Here is a 24,755-nt window from a genome sequence, read left to right on the forward strand (position 1 = left end):
CTGTAACACTTTGCAAGATTTAGTGAATAAAGCATATTTTTCTCCAGGTTTTGTGTGGCCCGTGGGATGATATGTCTTTCTACCAATTCTTCCCAGCAATGCTGCCCTGTTTATTCACTTTCCATGATTTCCTCGGGTGGCAAGGTGGCAAGCCTTCTCGCGCCCATGTCGACCAGCATCCCGCCCACCTCGCAACCCATTAAATAACTCGGCATCCCTCCCGCATTGGCCCATTTTCTGCCTCTACATTTATTGTGGTAACGGTTGCTTAGTTACCTTAATGTTTGTTTTTTTCCTAACAGAAAGGCTGAGGACTGTTGAGAAAATTGGTGCAGCCTTTTTGAAGGCTAGCACAAACATTTTCTCCCACATGGGACCTCTTATCTCCAATAAGCGAGCACATTTTCAAAGAAAAGCTGCCAAACATTTCACACAACAGCACTCATCAAAATTCCCTATGAGGTCAGGGCAGCTAATGCAACTTCTAACAAGACACCTACAGAATGGATATGAGTGTCTGATCAAAGATTTGTTGATCTTGACAAGCTCACTTTCACTGGACTGGGCACTTTAACGTCATAGTCACAGACCACACCCAAATCCTCGTCTGACTTTGCAAACAGACTTCTCGTCCAGCTCATGCCAATGTGTGATAATGCTGATGAAAAAAAAACCCACCAGTTATTTTGTGGTTTATGATCTCAGCCACTCCCTGTTACTTTCTGCCTCAATGATACATATCTGCCCATGTTAACTGTGGAAGATCTCGCACAGCAGCGTAGATTCATTATGATGTACCTGGCCAGTCATCCATGGACCATATTGAGTGACATCCCTTCACACATCATCCTACTGAGTGTGAACAAAACATCTTGCTGAAAGGTTTTCTGATCTTCATGAAGACACAATGTCCAAGTACGTCTTGTACAGCAAAATAACACAATTGAATGTTGGCCTTACTGCATGCACTGCAATCTGAAGAGAAGATGGTCCATATATTACAATCCAGCCAATTTTTATTCCAATCATTTTAACAGGATAGATAGATTGGAGAGTTGGGCAGAGAAATGGCAGATGGAGTTCAATCCAGGCTAATGCGAGGTGATGCATTTTGGAAGATCTAACTCGAGAGCAGACTATATGGTCAATGGAAGAGTCGTGGGGAAAATTGATGTACAGAGAGATCTGGGAGTTCAGGTCCATTGTACCCTGAAGGTGGCAACGCAGGTCGATAGAGTGGTCAAGAAGGCATACAGCATGCTTGCTTTCATCGGACGGGGTATTGAGTACCAGAGTCGGCAGGTCATGTTACAGTTGTATCGGACTTTGGTTAGGCCACATTTGGAATACTGCGTGCAGTTCTGGTCGCCACATTACCAGAAGGATGTGGATGCTTTGGAGAGGGTGCAGAGGAGGTTCACCAGGATGTTGCCTGGTATGGAGGGTGCTAGCTATGAAGAAGATTAGATTTTGAGTAGTTTAGGATTGATGCAGGACGCTGGTGAGAGTTGGTTTCTGTTAAAAATACATTTGAGTGCGGCTTTGGACAGAGTGTGGAAGTTTGGTAAGAAGATAAATTTTTACTTTATTTCTAATTATATTTCTAAAAATCTAATATTGTTTGTATTTGTGTTTAACATTTAACTGCAAGTTAACATTTAACTTGTAAGTCTCAATCAGGGGCCTAAGGAGGGCGAGAGAATTTATCGACTGGCATCAGCTGGAAGAGTTGATGACGGTTCTTTTTAAAATATTTTTATTGCCATTTTCAATTTTAACAATATAACAGCTTGACGTGTAAGGCACGTATTTACAAAGTAGCAGCTCCAGTGTGTCTGATATTTACAAGCCAGTTCATGCCCTATGTACAACAGTTCCCCCCACTCCGCCCCCCCTTCCCCGTCCCCTGTTGGGGGAGGGGGGAAGCCCGCATGGCCCTTCCCTTCCACCCCTTGACAGAGTCAAATGGAAGTACCTCATGGAGGTACTGGAACAGTTTGGGTTTGAGCCAGGGTTTACCTCATGGGTGAAGAGCTCCCATGGCGAGCGTACGGACAAAAACCACCAGCTCCGGCTACTTCCAGCTGCACAAAGGCACCAGGCAGGGATGCCCATTGTCTCCGCTGCTGTTTGCCCTGGCAATTGAGCCACTGGCTATCGCTCTCAGATCAGCAAAGGGGTGATGAGGCATCCAGAGGGGAGACAGAGAGCACTCTTTGTGGATGACCTGCTACTCTACATCTTGAATCCTGTAGCCAGCATGGAAAAGGTATTGGAACTCCTGAGGAGGTTTGCAGCCTCCTCGGGCTACAAACCCAACCTGGGCAAGAGCAAAATCTTCCTGGTGAACCCCACTGGGGAGAGCAGAGCTGGGAATGCTGCTGTTCAAACTGACCCAGACCCGATACCGGGGGATCCAGATAGCCCACGGCTGGACACCAATCCACAAGTGGAACCTGTCCAGCCCAGTGGAGGAGGTACAGAGAGAACTGGAGAGGTCAGACTTGCTCCCTCTCTCCCTGGCGGGAAGAGGCCAGACAATAAAAATGAACGTGTTGTCAAGGTTCCTCTTCCTATTCAGATCCCTCCTGATCTTCAGCCCCAAGGCCTTCTTCACTCAGGTGGAGAATTTAATCATGATGTGTGTGTGGGCTGGAAAGAACCCCAGGATCCGCAAAAGTGTCTTACAAAGAAGATGGAGCAAGAAATGCTGTGGGCTGGCTGGGGAAGCCGGAGTGCAGCTGGAGGAGACTTCCTGTACATCAACATCCTTCCTAGCTCTGGCCATCCTCTCACTTCCATTCCCCCTCAGCAAAGTACTCGTAGAGCCCGGTGGTGGCCACGCTAAGAATCTTGAACCAGCTCATTTCAACCTCAGTGTCTGCTGCAACCCCCATCTGAAGAAACCATGGATATATTCCAGCCATAGATATGCCATCTCCAAAACATGGAGGAAGGAAGAAGGGGTGCTGGCAGTAAGGGATCTGTGCGTAGAGCATAGAATAGTGACCCTGGGGGAACTAAGAGAGAAGCTCCAGCTCCCAAACGGGAACGAGCTCTGATACCTACCCAAGGAGACTGCAACGTTCCCCCAGTTACCTGGACACACCCAATTGGGCAGACTACTAACGGTGGGTGAGTTAGGGGACAGTAAATGCGTCGACACGTATGGACAAATGTTAGAAACCCACATTGGAATCCTTTCATCCAAATGTACTTTGCAATGGCCTTCATTTTATGACTGTAAGTTCATGGTCACATCATTGGACACATTGCCTCAATATCTGCCTGCAGCACATTTATTTTACCAATGGGATTCAAGTGAGGCCTGACTGATCTTCAGCGTTGATGAGGGGACTAAGTTATCAGTAAATGGGCTGGTCAATACTGACTGGGGCACATCGCCCCCCACACGCCAAGGCAATGCCGGATATTAACTTGAGAGACTACCAATGAGGGCAGGGTCATGCGTGCTTGTCAATAATCACATGATTGTCCTACTGAAGCAATCTCCGTCCTAATAAAGATAACCTAACTCGCAGGTTTGCACCATTCTGTGGAGTGACTGATCACAGCGTCTTGAGCAGCGATAGCATTCTACAGCTAAGTGTCATGTTGTGGCTTCAGTATTATTCATGCACGACAGCAGGAATTTGGAGAGATGTAGCGATCTGGGTTCCGCTTTGCCTTCACAGGGTAAAGTAAGCACCATTGTTGGATGATTTGTCTCTTAGTGGTGTCTTGCAAAGCTCCTGCCACGATTGCACTGATGTTTCTGCCTCTTCAAGGCTGCAATGGCCAGTGAAGGTTTAGCACCATGGTTAAAAAGATTGCACCGTGTGCAGTTGCTTCAAAGTGAGTGCTGGTGGAGTGCTATCCACTACATGCTCGTCTGGTGCTTAGGCTTCTAGTGATGAACACATCATTAGGTTTGAATGTAACTAATCTTTTATAGTTTAATGATCTTTAATCAGATGTTGACACTGACAATGGGGGTATTAATATCCACCCTGCGGTGATGCGATAGGAGGACTACGTTCGCATTGTTTCTCCAGGAATCATGTCACTATGAGGGTCTCACGAGCACGTCTTCCACGACATACTCGTTCAATAGCCTCTTCATGCGGCACATCTGAATCCTCGCCCTCGTCAGATTCATTCTATTCCATGCCTGAGGAACCCTGGGCGGGATGCACCATTCCCGACACCGATACCGTAATTAGCGATCAGGCGGAGAATCCATTCCAACGCCCAAATCGGGGGTGGGGCTGGTTTGACGCTGGTGTTCTATCCTCCGCCCCCTCCAAAATGGCATCATCACTTCATTCGCCGCACGTCGTTGGGACGGCCTTAGCGCGTCACCTGAAGGCTCTCCCCTGATGCACCGCCCCCGATGAGCCGAGTTCCCAATCGCGCGAGGGACGTGTGGTCTCAGCGGTTGGGAACCCGGAGTGGCGGCTGTGACTGTGTCCAGTATTGCCACAGTCAGCCGGGAGCCATGCTGCTGGCCGGGGGGGGGGGGGGGGGGGGGGGCTTCTGCAAGGGCTGGAGGGACTAGTGGGGGGTGACCAGCAGGTAGCCGAGGGGACACTATTTGGCAGGGCGGGTCCTCGCACAGCCGGCACCAGGTTTTACGGTGCGACTGCCGCAGGTTGTCGCTGTGCGCATGCGCCACCACAGACCCGGCCATCCCCGAGGCGTTTAGATCGTGGGAGCCGGGAGTTTAACTCGACGTGGCTGCTAGCCCCTAACCGGTCGCAGGATTGGTGAGGGTTCGGCGCCGATTTTGCCGTCGTAAAACACCACAGTTCCCACGCCAGCCAACCCCAAAACGGTGAATCCAGCCCCATGTACCTCTTCCACGTCCCGATCTGGCGACCTATCCCATCTGTGCAGCACAAGGATCTATAGGGAAGAGCAAACAGCGGTGATGCAGGATAGCCTCTGTGTAGAACACTGGAGAGCCCCACCTAATTAGTCCAAATACCTGAAATGCATCTTAAAGTGCCAATAATCTGCTCTATTAAGGAACCTGTGGCTGAATGTGTCGCATTGTATCTCTACTATCAAATGGCATCAATAGCCATGAGCGAGCTCTACAGGCCGTGTTGCACCTGAAAAGCACCAAGGCGCAGCCGGTCGATACCGGGAGAACCCTCTTCCGCGATCTACCCGGCCCCACCATGCCTCGTGAGACATCGCAATGTGAATCTCGCCCATTTTGTGCGGGATAACTTTCTTGTAAATCTGCAGAATAAAGTGACAGCGATAGACTCATTCTGCGGTGCATTCCTGACATCTAACCAAGGATCTAAGCATCTTCACCTTGGAGACCTCGGGTGAGCGCCGTTTAGTGCTGGTCTCCACAAATGGTGACCAGATGAAACAGCGCTCGTGAGGGTCTCCCAGAGAACTGGAGGCCCCCAGGTGCTTGCCCTCTCAGCAGGCTGGCACCTGGAACTGATGGTGCCACTTGGGCAGCCTGGCACTGACAAGGTGCCAAGTTGGCATTTTTCACACGATGGGGATCCGGCCCTAGGATGCCCTGCATGGGTGTGGGCGAGTGGGGGGGGGGGGGGGGGGGGGGGATCTGACGAGCCGTTATCAGTGAGTTAGGGTTTGGGGGGGAGGGGCTGGGGGGGTCACGTTGGGGGGGTCCCCCTGCATTGAGGAGATCCGGCGAATGGAGCTCCTCAGTGCAGACAAAGTGCGACTTCGGCTACACGGTCCCCGCTGAGGCCCCTGATCTAACCGAGTGGCCGTTCGATAGCATCGTGTTTCCCGGAGAGACGGCCTCCATGTTTTTTAGATGTATCAGCGTGGAGCCACCCCTCTATGCGCTGAGAACCCTCAAAGATCTGTGAAACCCGGGAGTCGTGCGAGCCTCCCGGGGGATCTGGCACAAACATACCAGATCTCTTTTGGTGACCACGGATCAGCTGACTGTTTAGCAAGTCAAATCCTTTTCCACTAATTAACCTTATTGGCTTCTGCCAGGGAGACCTTCAAACCACACGTGTACAATCGACGATGCCTTGCTCTTGTGGGAAGCCAGAGATTACTGCAAATCTAACAGCTCCGGCAACCTAACTTGCTTATTCCATGGTGAACGGCACATACGGTGAGCTTTGCTGAAAAGGACTCACCAAGGCTCCTCAAACAGCAACTTCAAAAGCCATGGCCGTGACCATCTGGAAGGACAAGATATGGAGATACACCACCACTTGAAAGTTTCCCACCATACCGTTCACCATCCTGATTTGTAAATATATCGCCGCTCCTTCCCTGTCACTGGGTCAACGATCTGGAGCTGCTTCCCTAAGAACACCGTAGATGTACCTACACCACATGGACTGCAGCAGTATAAAAAGACAGCTCAGCACCACCATCTCAAGGGAAATTAGAGATTGCAAATAAATGTTGCCCTAGCCAGTCAAGCCCACGCTTCTTGAATGATTTTTTTTTTTTTATTATGAGTGGAGGATTGTGAGATGCCATACTGGTCCCCAGTGGAGACCTGGAGGATCCACAGGCAAAACACTGAGTGCGAGGGTCACCTTTAGAGCAACCGGCATTGGATGGCCACCAAGACCATGTGGTGCGAGATCCTCAAGGTGAGCGTGACAACCATGAGCCACCACATTGCTAGTCAAGGGTCGGAATTCTCATTTTGGGAGATTTTGTTCTCCTCCAGAAGGTGAATAGGAATTAATTTGTGCTCCCACTGCGAGGGCAAATCAGGAAGGAGTTCAGTATCCCTCGCCATGCAAATTTATGCATAGCGCAGAATGCGAGGGATTGGGAATCCCGCTATCACACCACCATTTGGATTGGATTGGATTTGGATTTTGTTTATTGTCACGGGTACCGGGGTACAGGGAAAAGTATTTTCCTGCGAGCAGCTCAATAGATCATTAAGTACATGGGAAGAAAAGGGAATAAAAGAAAATACATAAATAGGGCAACACATAAGCACCGGCATTGGGCGAAGCATACAGGGGTGTAGTGTTAATGAGGGCAGTCCATAAGAGGGTCATTTAGGAGTCTGGTGACAGTGGGGAAGAAGCTGTTTTTGAGTCTGTTCGTGCGTGTTCTCAGACTTCTGTATCTCCTGCCCGATGGAAGAAGTTGGAAAAGTGAGTAAGCCGGGTGGGAGGGGTCTTTGATTATGCTGCCCCCTTTCCCCAGGCAGCGGGAGGTGTAGATGGAATCAATGGATGGGAGGCGGGTTTGTGTGATGGACTGGGCGGTGTTCACAACTCTCTGAAGTTTCTTACGGTCCTGGGCCGAGCAGTTGCCATACCAGGCTGTGATGCAGCCCGATAGGATGCTTTCTATGGTGCACCTGTAGCATTTTGAGAGGGCGGACCGATAATGAGGTCCTGTGGACAGCCACCCAGCACCCACACCTGACATTGCAAAGCAGACCCCCAGCCCCAGATTTTCTGGGTTCCCCCTTTTCCCAAATATGGGGGTGACCCGACCCGCCCGTCCCACCAGAGACCCCTTGAAAGCAGGACCCCTTCACAAAACCCTCTGGACAGGGGACACGCCCCAAGATCACCTGGATAAGGGGGCACCCTGAGTTGGGGGAACCCCAAGACCCCCTGAAAAGGGAACCCCGAACCCCAAGACCCCTGTATGTCTCAATATCTGGAAAGAGAAAAACTGTGTTTAAACCCCTCAGAACCTTTATCTGCACGCCATTCATTCATTTCTCTTCATGGGCTGTGATCTGAGCTTCTCTCTAGCTTCCATACAGGGGTCTCTTTTCTGGGGAGGCGGGGGGAGAGTGACAGAGAAGGGGGTGGAAAGAGAGGGGGCATCTGTGGGGATTTCTTTAGTTAGGGGTCTCTGGGGAGTCCCTCTAGTTAGGGAGTCTCTGGGGAGTCCCTCTAGTTTGAAGGTCTCTGGGGGGTCCTTTTAGTTAGTGGGTCTCTTTGGGGGGTTCCTCTATTCAGGGGGTATCTGGGTTTCTCCCTATCTAGGGGGTCTCTGCAGGTGGTTCCCTATTGAAGAAATCTCTGGGGGTTCTCCATTTCTAGGGGTCTCTGAGGATGTCCCCATATCTAAGGGATCTCCGGGGGGGGGGGTGGATTTCCCTATCTAGGGGGTCTTTGGTGGTGGCTCCTGTTTTAGGGGGTTCTCTGGGGGGTGATGGGTGGTTAGGGTCTGATAGGGAGCGGGTGGGCAGGTTGTTCATTGTAGCGGGGAGGGTGGCCCTCAGGTGGACGTTGGGGGCAACTACATAAAGAGATTACCCTCTTGGCCCATGACGAGGTCCACCATAGCAATGCCACGCTGGTAAATACAAGGAGGATGGTGTGTTGCATTCCTGATGCCAGGGTCAGGGATGTCACTGAACAGCTGCAGGGCATCCTAAAGGGAGAGTGAAAAGTCAGTGGTCGTGGTTCATGCTGGTACCAACGATATAGGTATATTGCAGGATGAGGTCATGCATCAAGAATTCAGGGAGTTCAGCAGTAGACTAAAAAGCAGAACCTCTAAGGTTGTAGTCTCTGGATTACTCCCGGAGCCACGTGCTAGCGAGTATAAAGATGGGAAAAAAGGATAGATGAATGCATGGCTCAAGAGTTGGTGCAGGAAGGAGGGCTTTAGATTGTTGAATCACTGGGACCATTTCTGGGGAAGGTAGAACATATACAAGAGGGGCCGTCTGCAGCGAATCACATCGGGACCAACAACCTTGGAGGTAGATTTGCTAGTGCTTTTGGGAGAAGTTTAAACTAGTTTGGCAGGGGGAAGGGACATGGAATATTCGTAAAATAGAGGCACGTCATTCTATAGTTAAGGAAGCAAGTCAGAGTGAGTTCAGCTATGTTGAATGTCAAGTGAGTAAGACGAGGTTGGATGGTCTTTACTTTCATGCCAGGAGCGTAATAGGTAAGACTGATGAGTTAAGGGCGTGGATTGTCACATGAAATTGTGATATTGTTACCATCACAGAGATATGGTTGTGGGAAGGGCGGGATTGACAACTTAATTTTCTGGGGTATAGGATCTTTAGGCAAGACAGAGGAGGGTGTAAAAAGAGAAGTGGTGTTGTACTATTAATTAAGGAATCAATTACTGCAGTGAGGAGTGCTGATATCTTGGAAGGGCCTCAAACAAGGCTTTATGGGTAGAGGTTAGGAATATAATGGGGGCTGCCACATTACTGGGAGGGTATTATAGGGCCTCAAAGAGCTGGTGGGAAATAGAGCAGCAGATATGTAGATGATTTACTGATGAGTGTAAGAATAATAATCGGGTAATTATACTGGGGGATTTCAACTTCCCTAACATAAATTTAGATAGTCATAGTGTTTCGAGCGGGAAGATTTCGAGAAATATATTCAGGAGAGTTTTTTGTATCAAAATGGAGAAGGGCCAACAAGAGATGGAGCAGAGCTGGATCTGGTTCTGGGTAACGAATCCGGACTTGTGTTCGATGTGGCAGCGGGGGGATATTTTAGTGATGGCGGCCACAACATGGAACGGAAAAAGATGACCTACAAAAGACAGTCTTGGGTTGAGGGAAGGCAGATTTTACTAAAATAATAACAATTACTTTGTCACAAGTAGGCTTACATTAACACTGCAATGAAGTTACTGTGAAAAACCCCGAGTCGCCACACTCCGGCCCCTGTTCGGGTACACTGAGGGAGAATTCACAATGTCCAAATTACCTCACAGCACGTCTTTCGGGATTTGTGGGGGAAACCGGAGCACCCGGAGGAAACCCACGCAGACACAGAGGGAACGTGCAGACTCCACACAGACGGCAACCCAAGCTGGGAATCGTACCTGGGGCCTTGGTGCTGTGAAGCACCAGTACTAACCAGTGTGCTACCATGCCGCCCAATGTGCTACCATGCCACCCAATAAATAAGGCAGGATCTGGCCAAAGTTGATTGGGAATGGCTTCTTGCGGGCAAATCTACAGGGGAGCATTGGAGGGCATTCAAAAAGGAAATGGGGAGAGTATAGGCCCAGCAGATTCCCTAAAGGGGAAAATGTAGGAGCAACACTTTCAGGGAACCCTGGGTGTCCCGGACGATCCAGGACTGGATAAGGAAGCAGAGAAAAGCTTTCAGCAAGTCTAAAGAGAAATTCAACTGCGGTCCGAGAGGAATATAGGAAGTGCAAGAGTGAACTTCCGAAAGCAATTAGAAAAATCCGGGGCATGAAAAAGGGCTTAGAATAACATTAGGGAGAATCCTAAGATATTCTATAAATATATTAAGGGGATGGGGTTAACTAGGGAAAGAGTAGGGACCGATCGAGACCAAGGGGGCAGTCTGTGTGTGAAGCCGCAGGATATTGCTAGGGTGTTGGAAGAATACTTCTCAAAGGACTTCACTCAGGAGGAGGACATAGATACAGAATTCAGGAAATGGGACTGTGAGGACCTTGACCAGTTTGACATAAGAAGTGAGGAGATATTGGAAGCTTTGATGGGCTTAAAAATAGACAAATTTCCAGACCCGGATGAATTGCATCCCAGGCTGTTGTGGGAGACAAGACAGGAAATTGCAGGGGCTCCAAATCCTCTCTGACCATTGGGAAAGTGCCAGAACATAGAACATTACAGCTCAGTACAGGCCCTTTGGCCCTCAATGTTGCGCCGACCTGTGAAACCCCTCTAAAGCCCATCTACACTATTCCCTTATCGTCCATATGCCTATCCAATGACCATTTAAATGCGTTTAGTGTTGGCAGGTCCACTACTGTTGTAGGCAGGGCATTCCACGCCCTTACTACTCTCTGAGTAAAGAACCTACCTCTGACATCTGTCCTATATCTATCTCCCCTCAATTTAAAGCTATGTCCCCTCGTGCTAGACATCACCATCTGAGGAAAAAGGCTCTCAATGCCCACCCTATCTAATCCTCTGATCATCTTGTATGCCTCAATTAAGTCACCTCTTAACCTTCTTCTCTCTAACGAAAACAGCCTCAAGTCCCTCAGCCTTTCCTTGTAAGATCTTCCCTCCATACCAGGCAACATCCTGGTAAATCTCCTCTGCACCCTTTCCAATGCTTCTACATCCTTCCTATAATGCGGCGACCAGAACTGCAAGCAATACTCCAAATGCGGCCGCACCAGAGTTTTGTACAACTGCAACATAACTTCATGGCTCCGAAACTCAATTCCTCTACCAATAAAAGCCAGCGCACCGTACGCCTTCTTAACAACCCTCTCAATCTGAGTGGCAACTTTCAGGGATCTATGGACATGGACACCGAGATCTCTCTGCTCATCCACACTACCAAGAATCTTACCATTAGCCCAGTACTCTGTCTTCCTGTTATTCCTTCCAAAATGAATCACCTCACACGTTTCTACATTAAACTCCATTTGCCAGCTGTCAGCCCAGCTCTGCAGCTTATCTATGTCCCTCTGTAACTTGTAACATCCTTCTGCACTGTCTACAACTCCACCAACTTTAGTGTCATCTGCAAATTTACTCACCCATCCTTCTGCGCCCTCCTCAAGGTCATTTATAAAAATGACAAACTGCAGCGGCCCCAAAACAGATCCTTGTGGTACACCACTAGTAACTGGACACCAGTCTGAACATTTCCCATCAACCACCACCCTTTGTCTTCTTCCAGCTAGCTAATTTCTGATCCAAACTGCTAAATCACCCTGAAACCCATGCCTCCGTATTTTCTGCAATAGCCTACTGTGGGGAACCTTATCAAACGCTTTACTGAAATCCATATACACCACATCAACTGCTTTACCCTCATCCACCTGTTTAGTCACCTTCTCAAAGAACTCAATACGGTTTGTGAGGCACGACCTACCCTTAACAAAACCATGTTGACTATCTCTAATCAAATTATTCCTTTCCAGATGATACATCCTATCTCTTATAAATCTTTCCAAGACTTTGCCCACAACAGAAATAAGGCTCACTGGTCTATTGTTACCAGGGTTGTCTCTACTCCCCTTCTTGAACAAGGGGACAACATTTGCTATCCTCCAGTCTTCTGGCACTATTCCTGAAGACAAAGATGACTTAAAGATCAAAGCCAAAGGCTCAGCAATCTCCTCACTAGCTTCCCAGAGAATCCTAGGATAAATCCCAACCAGCCCAGGGGACTTATCTATTTTAACACTTTCCAGAATCGCTAACACCTCCTCCTTATGTACCTCAAGCCCTTCTAGTCTAGTAGCCTGTATCTCAGTATTCTCCTCGACAACATTGTCTTTTTCCTGTGTGAATACGAATGAAAAATACTCATTTAGCACCTCTCCTAACTCTTCGGACTCCACGCACAACTTCCCACTACTGTCCTTGACTGGCCCTACTCTTACCCTAGTCATTCTTTTATTCCTGACATATCTATAGAAAGCTTAGGGTTATCCTTGATCCTACCTGCCAACAACTTCTCATATCCCATCCTGGCTCTTCTTAGCTCTCTCTTTAGATCCTTCCCAGCTAACTTGTAACTCTCAAGCGCCATAACTGAACCATCACGTCTCATCATTACATAAGCCTCCTTCAGGGGCTGGTTTAGCACACTGGGCTAAATCGCTGGCTTTTAAAGCAGACCAAGGTAGGCCAGCAGCGCGTGTTCAATTCCCGTACCAGCCTCCCCGAACAAGTGCCGGAATGTGGCGGCTAGGGGCTTTTCACAGTAGCTTCATTTGAAGCCCACTTGTGAAAATAAGCGATTTTCATTTCATTTCATTTTCATTTCTTCCCCTTGACAAGTGTTTCAACTGCTTTAGTAAACCATGGTTCCCTCGCTCGACCACTTCCTCCCTGCCTGACAGGTACATACTTATCAAGGACATGCAGTAGCTGTTCCTTGAACATGCTCCACATTTCCATTGTGCCCATCCCCTGCAGTTTTCCTCTCCAGCCGATGCATCCTAAGTCTTGCCTCATCGCATCATAATTGCCTATCCCCCAGATATGACTCTTGTCTTGCGGTATATACCTATCCCTTTCCATCACTAAAGTAAACATAATCGAATTGTGGTCACTATCACCAAAGTACTCACCTACCTCCAAATCTAACACCTGGCCTGGTTCATTACCCAGTACCAAATCCAATATGGCCTCGCCTCTCGTTGGCCTATCTACATGCTGCGTCAGGAAACCCTCCTGCACACATTGGACAAAAACGGACCCATCTAAAGTACTCGAACTATCGTGTTTCTAGTCAATATTTGGAAAGTTAAAGTGCCCCATAACAACTACCCTGTTACTTTCGCTCCTATCCAGAATCATCTTTGCAATCCTTTCCTCTACATCTCTGGAACTTTTCAGAGGTCTATAGAAAATCCCTAACAGGGTGACCTCTCCTTTCCTGTTTCTAAACTCAGCCCATACTACCTCAGTAGTCGAGTCCTCATCAGATGTCCTTTCAGCCACCGTAATACTGTCCTTGACTAACAATGCCACCCCTCCCCCTCTCTTACCACCTTCCCTGAGATTACTGAAATATCTAAACCCCGGCACCTGCAACAACCATTCCTCTCCCTGCTCTATCCATGTCTCCGAAATGGCCACAACATCAAAGTCCCAGATACCAACCCATGCCGCAAGCTCACCCACCTTATTCCGGATGCTCCTGGCATTGAAGTAGACGCCCTTTAAACCACCTTCCTTCCTGCCGGTACACTCCTGCAACTTGGAAACCTTACTCATGACCTCACTACTCTCAACCTCCTGTGTACTGGAGCTACAATTCAGGTTCCCAATCCCCTGCTGAACTAGTTTAAACCCTCCCGAAGAGTATTAGCAAACGTCCCCCCCAGGATATTAGTACCCCTCTGGTCCAAGTGTAGACCATCCCATTTGTAGAGGTCCTACCTACCCAGAATGAGCCCCAATTGTCCAGGAATCTGAAACACTCCCGCCTGCACCATCCCTGCAATCACGTGTTCAACTGCTCTCTCTCCCTATTCCTCGACTCGCTAGCACGTGGCACGGGTAACAACCCAGAGATAATAACTCTGTCTGCCCTGGATCTAAGTTTCCACCCTAGCTCCCTAAATTCCTGCCTTACATCCCTATCCCTTTTCCTACCTATGTCGTTGGTACCTATGTGGACCACGACTTGGGGCTGCTCCCCCTCCCCCTTAAGGATCCCGAAAACACGATCCGAGGCATCGCGGACCCTGGCACCTGGGTGGCAACACACCAACCGCGAGTCTCTCTCGTTCAGAGGACTGGAGAACAGCTGATGTTGTTTCACTTTTCAAGAACGGTGGTAGAGATAAACCAGGAATTACAGACCGGTGAGTCTCACGTCAGTAGTAAGAAAACTGTTGGAGAAAATTCTAAAGGAAAATATTAATTTCCACTTGGAAAGACCTGGGTTGGTTAGGGATAGTCAGCAGGGCGTTGTCAGAGGGAGGTCATGCCAAACAAATTGATAGAACTTATTGATAAAGTGTCCAAGTGTGTGGATGAAGGGAGTGCAGTTGATGTAGTTTATATGGATGTTAGCAAAGCCTGTGACAAGGTCCCCACGAGAGACTGATTGGGAAGGTTGAAGCACCGTGGAATTCAAGGAAACTTGTCAAGGCGGATACAAAACTGGCTTAGTAATAGGACACAAAGGGTGGTGGTAGAAAGCTGCTTGAATAACTGGAGACCAGTATCCAGCGGTGTACCACAGGGGTCAGTGCTGGGTCCTTTATTGTTTGTTATATTTATAAATGATGGGCAGCACGGTGGCCTAGTGGTTAGCACAACCGCCTCACGGCGCTGAGGTCCCAGGTTCGATCCCGGCTCTGGGTCACTGTCCGTGTGGAGTTTGCACATTCTCCCCGTGTCTGTGTGGGTTTCGCCCCCACAACCCAAAAATGTGCAGAGTAGGTGGATTGGCCACGCTAAATTGCCCCTTAATTGGAAAAAATAATTGGGTAATCTAAATTTATTTTAAAAAAAAGAAAAAAAAGAGATATTTATAAATGATAGAGGCAAGAATGTGGGGGGAATGATAAGTAAGTTTGCAGATGCTACCAAGATTAGTAGGTTGGTTAACAATGAAGACGAGGGTCATAGATTAAGGAAGATATAGATGGGTTGGTCAGATGGGTAGAGCAGTGGCAGATGGTATTTAACCCTGATCAGTGCGAGGTGAAGCACTTTGGATGAAGAAACAGGACAAGCGAGTATGTAATGAATGGCAGGATACGAGGAAGCTCAGAGGAACAGATGGATCTTGGGGTACTTGTTCAGGAGAATAGGGTAATTAAGAAGAAATATGGGACACTTGTCTCTATCAGTCATGGCATAGAATATAAGAGCAAGGAGGTTATGTTGGAGCTGTACAGAACGTCCATTAGGCCACAGCTGGAATACCAAGTGCAGTTCTGGTCACCTCACTAGAGGAAGGAGATGATTGTACGGGAGGGGGTACAGAGGAGATTCACCAGGATGTTGCCTGGGATGGAGCCTCTGAGCGATGAGACTGGATCGGCTTGGATTGTTTTCGTTAGAGCAGAGAGGTCTGAGGGGGGATATGACTGAGGTGTATAGGATTATGAGGGGTTTGGACAGGGTAAATAGGATGCAGCCGTTCCCCTTGGTTGAGGAGCCAATCACAAGTGAGCATAGTTTTAGGTGAGGGGAAGGAGATTCCGAGGGGATTGAGAAAATATCTTTTCACTCAGAGGGTGGTGAGAATCTGGAATGCACGGCCCGGGAAGGTAGTGGAGGCTGGAAACCTCACAATCTTTAAAAAATTCTTGGATGAGCACTTGAGACACCATGGCCGGGATTCTCCCCTACCCGGCAGGGCGGGAATTCTCCGCACCTTTGGGGGCTAGGCCCGCGCCGGAGTGGTTGGCGCCATGCCGCCAGGCACCAAAACCAGCGGCAGCGGCCTTTGACACCCGGGCGCCGGCTCTGGCCGAAAGGCCTTCGCCGGTTCGCGCATGCGCCGGTGCGTCAGCTGCCGCTGACGTTACCACCGGCGCATGCGCGCTGGGGTATTCTTTTCCGCCTCCGCCATGGTGGAGGCCGTGGCGGCGGCGGAAGAAAAAGAGTGCCCCCATGGCACTGGCCCGCCCGCCGATCGGTGGGCCCCAATCGCGGGCCTGGCCACCCGTGGGGGCACCCCCCGGGGTCCGATCGCCACGCGCCCCCCCCCCCAGGACCCTGGGGGCCCGCTCGCGCCGCCAATCTCGCCGCCACCAGAGGTGGTCGAAACCACGGCGGCGGGATTGGCCTCTCAGCGGCGGGACTTCGGCCCATCACGGGCCGGAGAATCGCCGCGGGGGGCTCGCCGATCGGCGGGGCGTTATTCCCGCCCCCGCCAATTCCCAGGTGGCAGAGAATTTCTGCCACGGCGGGGGCGGGATTTTCGCCGTTGCCGGGCAATTCTCCGACCCTGCGGGGGGTTGGAGAATTTCGCCCCATCACTTTCAAGGATATGGGACAAGTGCTGGTCAGTGGGATTAGCACGAGACTAGGTGTAGTTATTATCAGAGCAGACTCAATGGGCCTTTCTGCGCTGTATGACTCTATAACTCTATAACCAGAAGTGATCTGCGTGATTCTGGGCAGGAGGACCAGAGAATCCTGAGGGCCCGGGTCCTCTGGTTCCGGGCCCGCAAAGTGGATGCAATTGGTTCATTAGGACCCATTTGCATCCATTAGCATCCTCTCGCTTGCTCGCGGGCACAAACCCCGATCCTGACAGCAGCGGGGGGGGGGGGGGGGGGGGGGGGGGCTGGAGCATAGTGGTCAGCTCAATGCCGGGCACGAACCTTGATTTCGGCCGGACACCCGATTCTCTGCCCAATCCGCGTTGCCGGTGTAATGGAGCGGAGAATCCAGCATCTGCAGCTGTCTTTTGCCCATCTCCATGTAGGAGAGGCATCTTCAATAGAGCTTTGGTCATGCCAAATGTCTCCATGGATTTTGTCCGTCATCGTCAGCATTTAGGTCTTCAAGGGGCCCCTCTGGCCCCTGATCCTCAAGGCAATGCTCTGCCCTGAGCCGTGCCAAATGGCGACAGGCCCTTCTTCTCCTCGCTCACATCAAAGCTGTCAAGAAGGCAGTATTGCCTGCAGCCTGCATTTGGCACTCCTCCTTCTAGCTGTGATGAATAGATTGGAGTTTTATTGGACCTTCCCCCTGTATCATTCACCATCATCGGCAAGTCAGGAAGCCAGTTTGAAGCCCTCAGTCTAGACATGGCTGAACCAGGCCACACCCCACAGCTGAAGCTCACCCTGAAGGTGGACAAGTGGATAAGCATCCCCCTTGGTCATGATTGGACATTAACATCGAGGCTTTGATCAGGGTGAATCCAGCGATGTGTGTCACCCTCAGTCAGGCTACTGTCACGCTGCTTCCATTGGCCTAGACCCTAGTCTCTAGCCTAACCGTGTACTCATTTCATGACTGTGAGCTGTAAGCCATGATCATTCAATTCACAACATGTAGGCTTGTAGTGAGTGTTGCTTATGTCCAATGGCCGTGGCCCCTCAATTGTTTGATCTTCCTTCCCTTTTAGCATGGCCCTCTGACAGAGAGTGGCCAGTCAGATCAAATCAAATGTTGCCCCAAGCTTTAACGGGGTTCTTGCATCAATGCGATCCATGAGTTAAGGTGTTCAACTCCTTCAATTCGCATTTGACACACATAAACAGTACACAGCTGTGCCTGATCTCCATTTCTTTCCAATTCCAATTCTCTTACCACACCTAGTGGTGCATTAAGGTCAACTTTCACCTGTTCCCACAGCGGGTAATTCCTTGAATTATTTACCTTATCTGTCACCAGGGGCTTACAGCTTGAGGACATCACCCCACACCACACGTGGCTGACATGGAGTCTCTCTCGCTCTTACCACCAACCATTGGTTGATTTGGAAGGATTTGCAGGTTGACACTCAAGCTGTTCGGCTGTGTTATGGACAAACCTTCCTCGACCATCAAGTCCTGAGGTGGTATTCGAACCTGGAGCTTCTCACTCGGAGTCAGAGACACTACCTACTGTGCTACAAGACCCATCTCCGTTATGGTAGTATCATAACTATCAGCATTGCAAGGGTTAATGTAGTGTAGAGAGTAACCACCAGGGGGAGCTACAGTTACAACTATATAAGGCAGTGATGCTAGACCTTAGGGGAGGAGTGCATGCAGCAGGTAGCTAGTGAAGGTCAGAAGAGGAGATAGTGTGAGTAAGGTTAAATTATAGTATATATCACTAGTGAGATTAGCAGTAGATGAGAGTAGTTAGATGTTATTGATCAATTGTGTATTCTTAATGACTACAAGTGGAATCCATTTTTTAGTAGTGTAAATAAAATCATAGCTTTTTTAAGTTCAAGCTATTTTGTGGTCTGTGTGAACACTACACCAACCATCCTGAAATAAACAACATAAAGAAAACCACATCCGTGCCTTTAACTGGTGATTATTAGGGTGCTCTTTCAAACAGCCCAAAACTGTAGTCATAGATTCCTCCCACACACCTTCAGGCATCTCCCTGGGCAATTATTTCTCTAGCATTATGTTTTAAAAGCGTCATTCCAAAGCATAATTGAAAATGGTACTGCTGCACTTTGTCTGCGAAACCAGTTTCCAAAACCTGCCCCTCCCCCATTACCTATCAGGTTCCTCCCATCCTCCCTCACTGCATCCAGGTTCCTCCACCTCCTATCATTCTCCAGCCTCTCCCTGAATGTTGACATTCCTGTCCTCCCCTGAATGTTGACATTCCTGTCCTCCCCCTGAATGTTGACATTCCTGTCCTCCCCTGAATGTTGACATTCCTGTCCTCCCCCTGAATGTTGACATTCCTGTCCTCCCCCTGAATGTTGACATTCCTGTCCTCCCCCTGAATGTTGATGCCCCCATGCCTTTAGTCAGCCTGACCCTTCCCCTTCTTGAGACGACATGCACCATGACTTCCCAGGACTGCTCCCCTCTCCTCCCCACTCCACACCCCCCATGAAACCATCCAATACACCTCCCTCCCCCCACCCCATCCATGACGTTACGACTCCTGAATTACAGGATGCAAATGCCCTCCCCTCACAATGAATGCGCCATCTGCCTCCCGGTACGTAGCCTCCTATCCCCCAGGTCCATAACCTCTAATAAGTGATCACATCCTACACTCCTTACTGTCCATGACCGTCACTGCCCAGAGAGCCCCCCCCCCCAGGACCGGGATTAAGACACTCAGAGCCCTTTCACATGACCCGCTTTGCCCCAGGACCATCTCTTGAATCTGTGTCGCCTCCATCCCAAGACAACAAATCAGACAGTCTTATGAATGTAGACAGGACAGTCTCATTCTAGTCTGCTCTTTAACTCCTCCTGCTGATGGTCAGCAGGCTTGGTGGTGAATTGAGTTGCAGCAATGTTTTGCAGCATCTCTGTCGAAGGCAGGTGGGAGCAGTGTCTACAAAACCTTAAAATCCCTGGTGAAATGAAGGTCACGAGGTGCATGCCACTCATATACGGTGGTGACACAGACTGGTCTAATAATCCACTGGTAGCTTGCTTTATTAGAAGGGGGAGCACGAATCCGGTGAGTTGACCTTTTAATTAATGTTCATGTATGGGAATGAATGCAAATGCGGCTCCCGACATCGCTCAGCAGGAAATTACGGCATAAAAGTTGGGTGAACAAAATTCCAACCTAATTTCCCACCAGTGGAAAACTGAATTTTGCCATCACTCTAAATCCATGCAATGTGAAATTCGCAAGGCGAACGTGGCAAATATGAGCCACCACATCCTCTGAGCCAGAGTAGGGATAAAGGAGCCTTTAGACCAGTTAGAAGGTTGTACACCATCAAGGAAGCCTGTAACATGCGTCACTCAATCAGCATGGGTGAATGGCCAAAGGGCATCCAATCGTTGGCGATGTGCAAGTTTCAACAAACAGGATAATGGGTTGTAGAAATTCCTTTGGTAAGGTCTCACAATTCATACTGTGCCCAAACTCCCACAATTTCTGTGGAACTTACCTGAACAAATATTTTAAAATGTAATCTTCAGACTGTTTTATAACTTATTGGGGAAAAACAGAGAAACTCATAAATCCTCATAGGATGAAGGATGTGTCCATAAACTATAGAAATTTACAATGTAAAGCAGGTGATTTGGCTCATAATTTCTAGAACAAGTAATGATATGTATATATGTAGACAAGTAAAGGGTTAATTATTACATCTCAGTGTAACACAACCACTAGAGGGCACCACTAGCTCCCACTATAAATATGAGAACTCTGAGGATCTTGGGTACTTCTAACCAGGAGTTTCTAGACAGTAGAGTATAAGAGAGATAGATCACAGCATAGTTAATATTAGCCATGATATGGAGATGCCGGCGTTGGACTGGGGTGAGCACAGTAAGAAGTCTTACAACACCAGGTTAAAGTCCAACATGTTCATTTTAAACACTAGCTTTCGGAGCACTGCTCCTTCCTCAGGTGAATGAAGTGGTATGTGACATATGGTATGTGACATATGGTATGTGACATACCACATACCACTTCATTCACCTGAGGAAGGAGCAGTGCTCCGAAAGCTAGTGTTTGAAACGAACATGTTGGACTTTAACCTGGTGTTGTAAGACTTCTTACTGTAGTTAATATTAGATTGAAGCAGCACATGTAGTTTAAATTATTACTTTAATATAGATTACTTGATTACTAGTTATAGTTCTGTGGAGTGTGCAAACTCAATATTAATCAATCGTTATTTAATAAATCAGTTTTGCTTTAAGTTCAAGATTGGTGATTTCTTCAGACTCACACCATCAGACCATTCTGGATTACGAAGCAAAGAGTAACGATATATTCCCAAAGAGTAATATAACAGAACACTCCAGACTAATCTCACTGTTCTCTCCCCATAACCCTGTATAGTATGTTTCATATAATATTTATCAAATTTCCTCTTAAAGGATGTACAGTCTCTAACTTGGTTGCTCTCTCTGATAAAACATCCCAAGCCTCAACAATCCTTTGTGCAAAGAAATGTCTCCTCACCGTTCTCCTCATTCTAAAATTGCAACAGCAATTTTACGTTAATGACATGCTCCACACTGGCTCACAAATCAGAGTAGTAAATTTACACCTGACTACCTGAGATAGAAAGCGAAAAACTCTGAAGTGAGAGAGGTCTCAGCTTCGAAGGACTGTTTTTCGAAGGGGGAAACCGGGCCACCCGTAGGAAACCCACGCAGACATGGGGAGAATGTGCAAACTGCGCACAGACAGTGACCCGAGGTGGGATTCGAACCCGGGTTCCTGGCCCTGTGATGCAGCAGTGCTAACCGCTCTGCCAGTGTCCCACTCCATTATATAGCCAATTTATCAAATTATATAGGTTGGAATTACTGAACAGTTCAGACAGATGGACCAGACAAACCTGTCAAAGGGGGTTAAGATAGGAAAGTCAGCTGTTGATTGGACTCCAGTGTAAATAGGGGACAATTGCTATCAAACTTGGATAACTTTGGACTTAAAGGCCGACTAATCTCACAAACATAAGGAGCATCCAGTATGAACATACACGCATACATGCATGCATACATACATCCAAATATGCAAATTAAGACCTGACTTCCACCACCTTTTCTGGAAGAGATTTCCAAACCTCACAGCCCTCTGAGTGAAACAAATTCTCCTCATCGCTGTCTTAGATGGGGGGGGGGGGGGGGGGGGGCTTATTTTTATACAGTGATCCCTTGTTCTCGATTCCTCCATCAGAGGAAGCGTACTTTCCACATCCATCTGTCAAGACCCCTCAGGTCGCTCCTTTCTCTTCTAAACTCCAGCAAATAAACGTCCAGCTTGTCCAACATTTCTTCATAGGTGAGCCTACGCATTTCAGGTCTAGTAAACACTCCCTGAACTGTTTCCAATGCATCCACATCCTTCCTTAAATAAGGAAATCAATACTGTACACAATGCTCCAGATGTGATCTCAACAATGCCCAATAAAACTGAAACATCCCGACTTCTGTATTCCCTCTCAATAAATGATAATATTTCATTAGCTTTCTTAATTACTTGCTGTACCTGCATATTAACCTTTTGCGATTCATTCACTAGAATAACTAGATCCCTCTGTATCGCAGAACATTGCAATCTCTCAACATTTAGAAAATTAGCTTCTTTTCTTCCAAAATGGGCAATTTCACATTTTCCCACATTATACTCCATTTGTCAGATCTTTACTCCCTCCCACTTAACCTATCTACATCCCTTTGTAGCCTCCATATGTCCTTTTCACAACTTACTTTTCTACGTGTAGTCCTTTGGTAGCACAGACGTTGAATATTGCTGAAAAAGGAGACATTTTTTGTCAAAGCTTTTCATTTTCCATTCATCATGGCATTCATTCGCAAGAATACAACATAAGGGAAGTCAACAAACTTATGCTGTATGAGAAGTGAGTGCTGATTGGTCGGCATGTGGACTCTGAGTGGTAAAGGTGTTGCCATGGAGAATGTACCCGTTGATCGTGACTGACAGCTAAGTGCCAAGCATTGTTTGAAATTTAAATGAGGCAGTTTGACTCTGATTGATCAAGGCATTGCCCTGAGGAATGAGCCAACGAATGGCAGTCACTTATTTAGTTCAGCTGAAACAGGCGCAATGTGTGTACATGTACTTTCTGGTTGCCAAAAACAGGACCCTGTGCATTAATATATGTAGCTTCCAGTACACGCAAATGGGCCACACTGTGAGACCAATTGACAATCTTAAATTGGTTGTTAGCATAATTCTTAGCACACTGAGGATTATTTAGCAAATGTTGTCCAATCGCGGAATGGCATATAATGTTAGACACAGTGTTTTGTGTTTTACAAGCATGGGTTGGTTGGGGACTGTCTGTAATATTCCTGTTGCATACAGCAGAAGGGACATGGTGTTTAATATGATCAACCTGTCTTTGAGATGTATGGACTACATACCCAGCATTACACTGACAATAAAATCCATTTACCACATTTCTCGATTAGTCTTATCATTGCTCTCATAAATAGGGTCCAAGGCATTTGCTCACCATGCAAGCTTGATTCTTGGAGGTTTTGTGGCACAGTAGGTAGCATCCCTGACTCTGAACCTGCAGCTCGGGGTTCGTGTCCCACACCAGGGCTTGATGGTCAAGGAAGATACGATTATAATAGGTTATCAACCTGCAAAATTCTTCCAGCTGCTGGTAAGAGCTGGAGAGACTCCTGGTCTGCGACCCTTGATGTGGAGTAGTGCCTCGTAAACTATAAGTCTCCAGCGACAGGCTAGCAACCTGTTCCATGTGGTACAGGGAGCAAAACAACAATGGTGGTTCATTCCTCAGGGCAGTTTGCTGACACCATCAACTGTTGCATTCTCCATGGTAATGCCTCTACTAATCAGGAGTCCACTTGCCAACCAATCAGCAGTCGCATCTCATACAATATAAACTTGTTGATTTCCCTTACGTTGCCTTCTTGATAAATGCAAGATGAAAAGTTTTGACAAATAATGGAGGGGATTCTCCCCTAACCGGCTGGCGGGCTGTACCAGCCCCAAAGAGTTGCGTGAACCACTCCGACGTCAGGCCGCCCGGAAGTTGTGGAATCCTCCGCACTTCTGGGGGCTAGGCCGGTACTGGAGTGGTTGGCGCAATGCCAACCTGCGCCGAAGGGCCTCCGCCGGCCGGCGCGAGTTGGCGCATGCACAGGAGAGCCAGCATTTTCTGGCGCATCCGCAGAACTGCTAGCGTGATCCATGCGCATGCACTGGGGGTTTCTTCTCCGCGCCAGCCATGACGGAGCCATGCTCAGCCCCCTTGAAATGACATCATCGCGTTGCACACCGTGTGCTGTTGCAATGGTGTTGGTGCCTCATTGGCCAGCCCACCCACGATGCTCCGCCCCCAATAGGTCGAGTTCCCGACAACGCGGGACACGTGTGGTCCCACAAATCGTGAAACCGCGTGCCGACTGCGGACTGCTGCACTCGGCCGGGAACCATGCCGCTGGCTGCGGGGGCTTCGGCGAGGGCTGAGAGGACTGGTGGGAGGTGGCCAGGGGGTGGGCTGTGGGATCGTGGATGACGGGTTGGGTCCGCGCATGGCTGACACCATGTTGGACGGTGCGACCGCTGCAGAATCCAGCCCCATATCTTCCGCCTCTTCATCCAAGTCAATTATATCAATTCTAAAAAGGTGAGGATCCAGCACTGATTGCTGTGGCACACCACACACTACATCTTGCCAACAAACCTAAAGGATATTTATTGATGTTAAAAATGAATGATCGCAACTGATCTAACAACTATGGAAGCTGACTACCCGCCGAAGGTAATGACTTATTAGATTCACTGTTGATCACACAGTTTTACTGATAGAACTCTCTGCAGCCTAACCCAGGACTATTGCGAACATTGCTGAGAATATTTTTGTGTGGTTAGTAAAAAATAATAATAATAATCGCTTATTGTCACAAGTCGGCTTCAATGAAGTTACTGTGAAAAGCCCCAAGTCGCCACATTCCGGCACCTATTTGGGGAGGCCGGTACTGGAATTGAACCCGCGCTGCTGGCCTTGTTCTGCATTACGAGCCAGCTGTTTAGCCCACTGTGCTAAACCTACTGATCAGATGATCATATTTATGACATAAGTTGAGGGTTGAATGTTGGCCAGGACATAATCACAACTTTCTTGTTCTTCAGGAAGTACCTTCTACCCTTTGAGAGGGCAATCAATACTTTGGTTTAATATGTCATCTAAAAGACAGGACCTCAGGCAGTGCAGCAC

This window comes from Scyliorhinus canicula, chromosome 7, assembly GCF_902713615.1.
Source record: "Scyliorhinus canicula chromosome 7, sScyCan1.1, whole genome shotgun sequence".
Classification (NCBI taxonomy): Eukaryota; Metazoa; Chordata; class Chondrichthyes; order Carcharhiniformes; family Scyliorhinidae; genus Scyliorhinus; species Scyliorhinus canicula.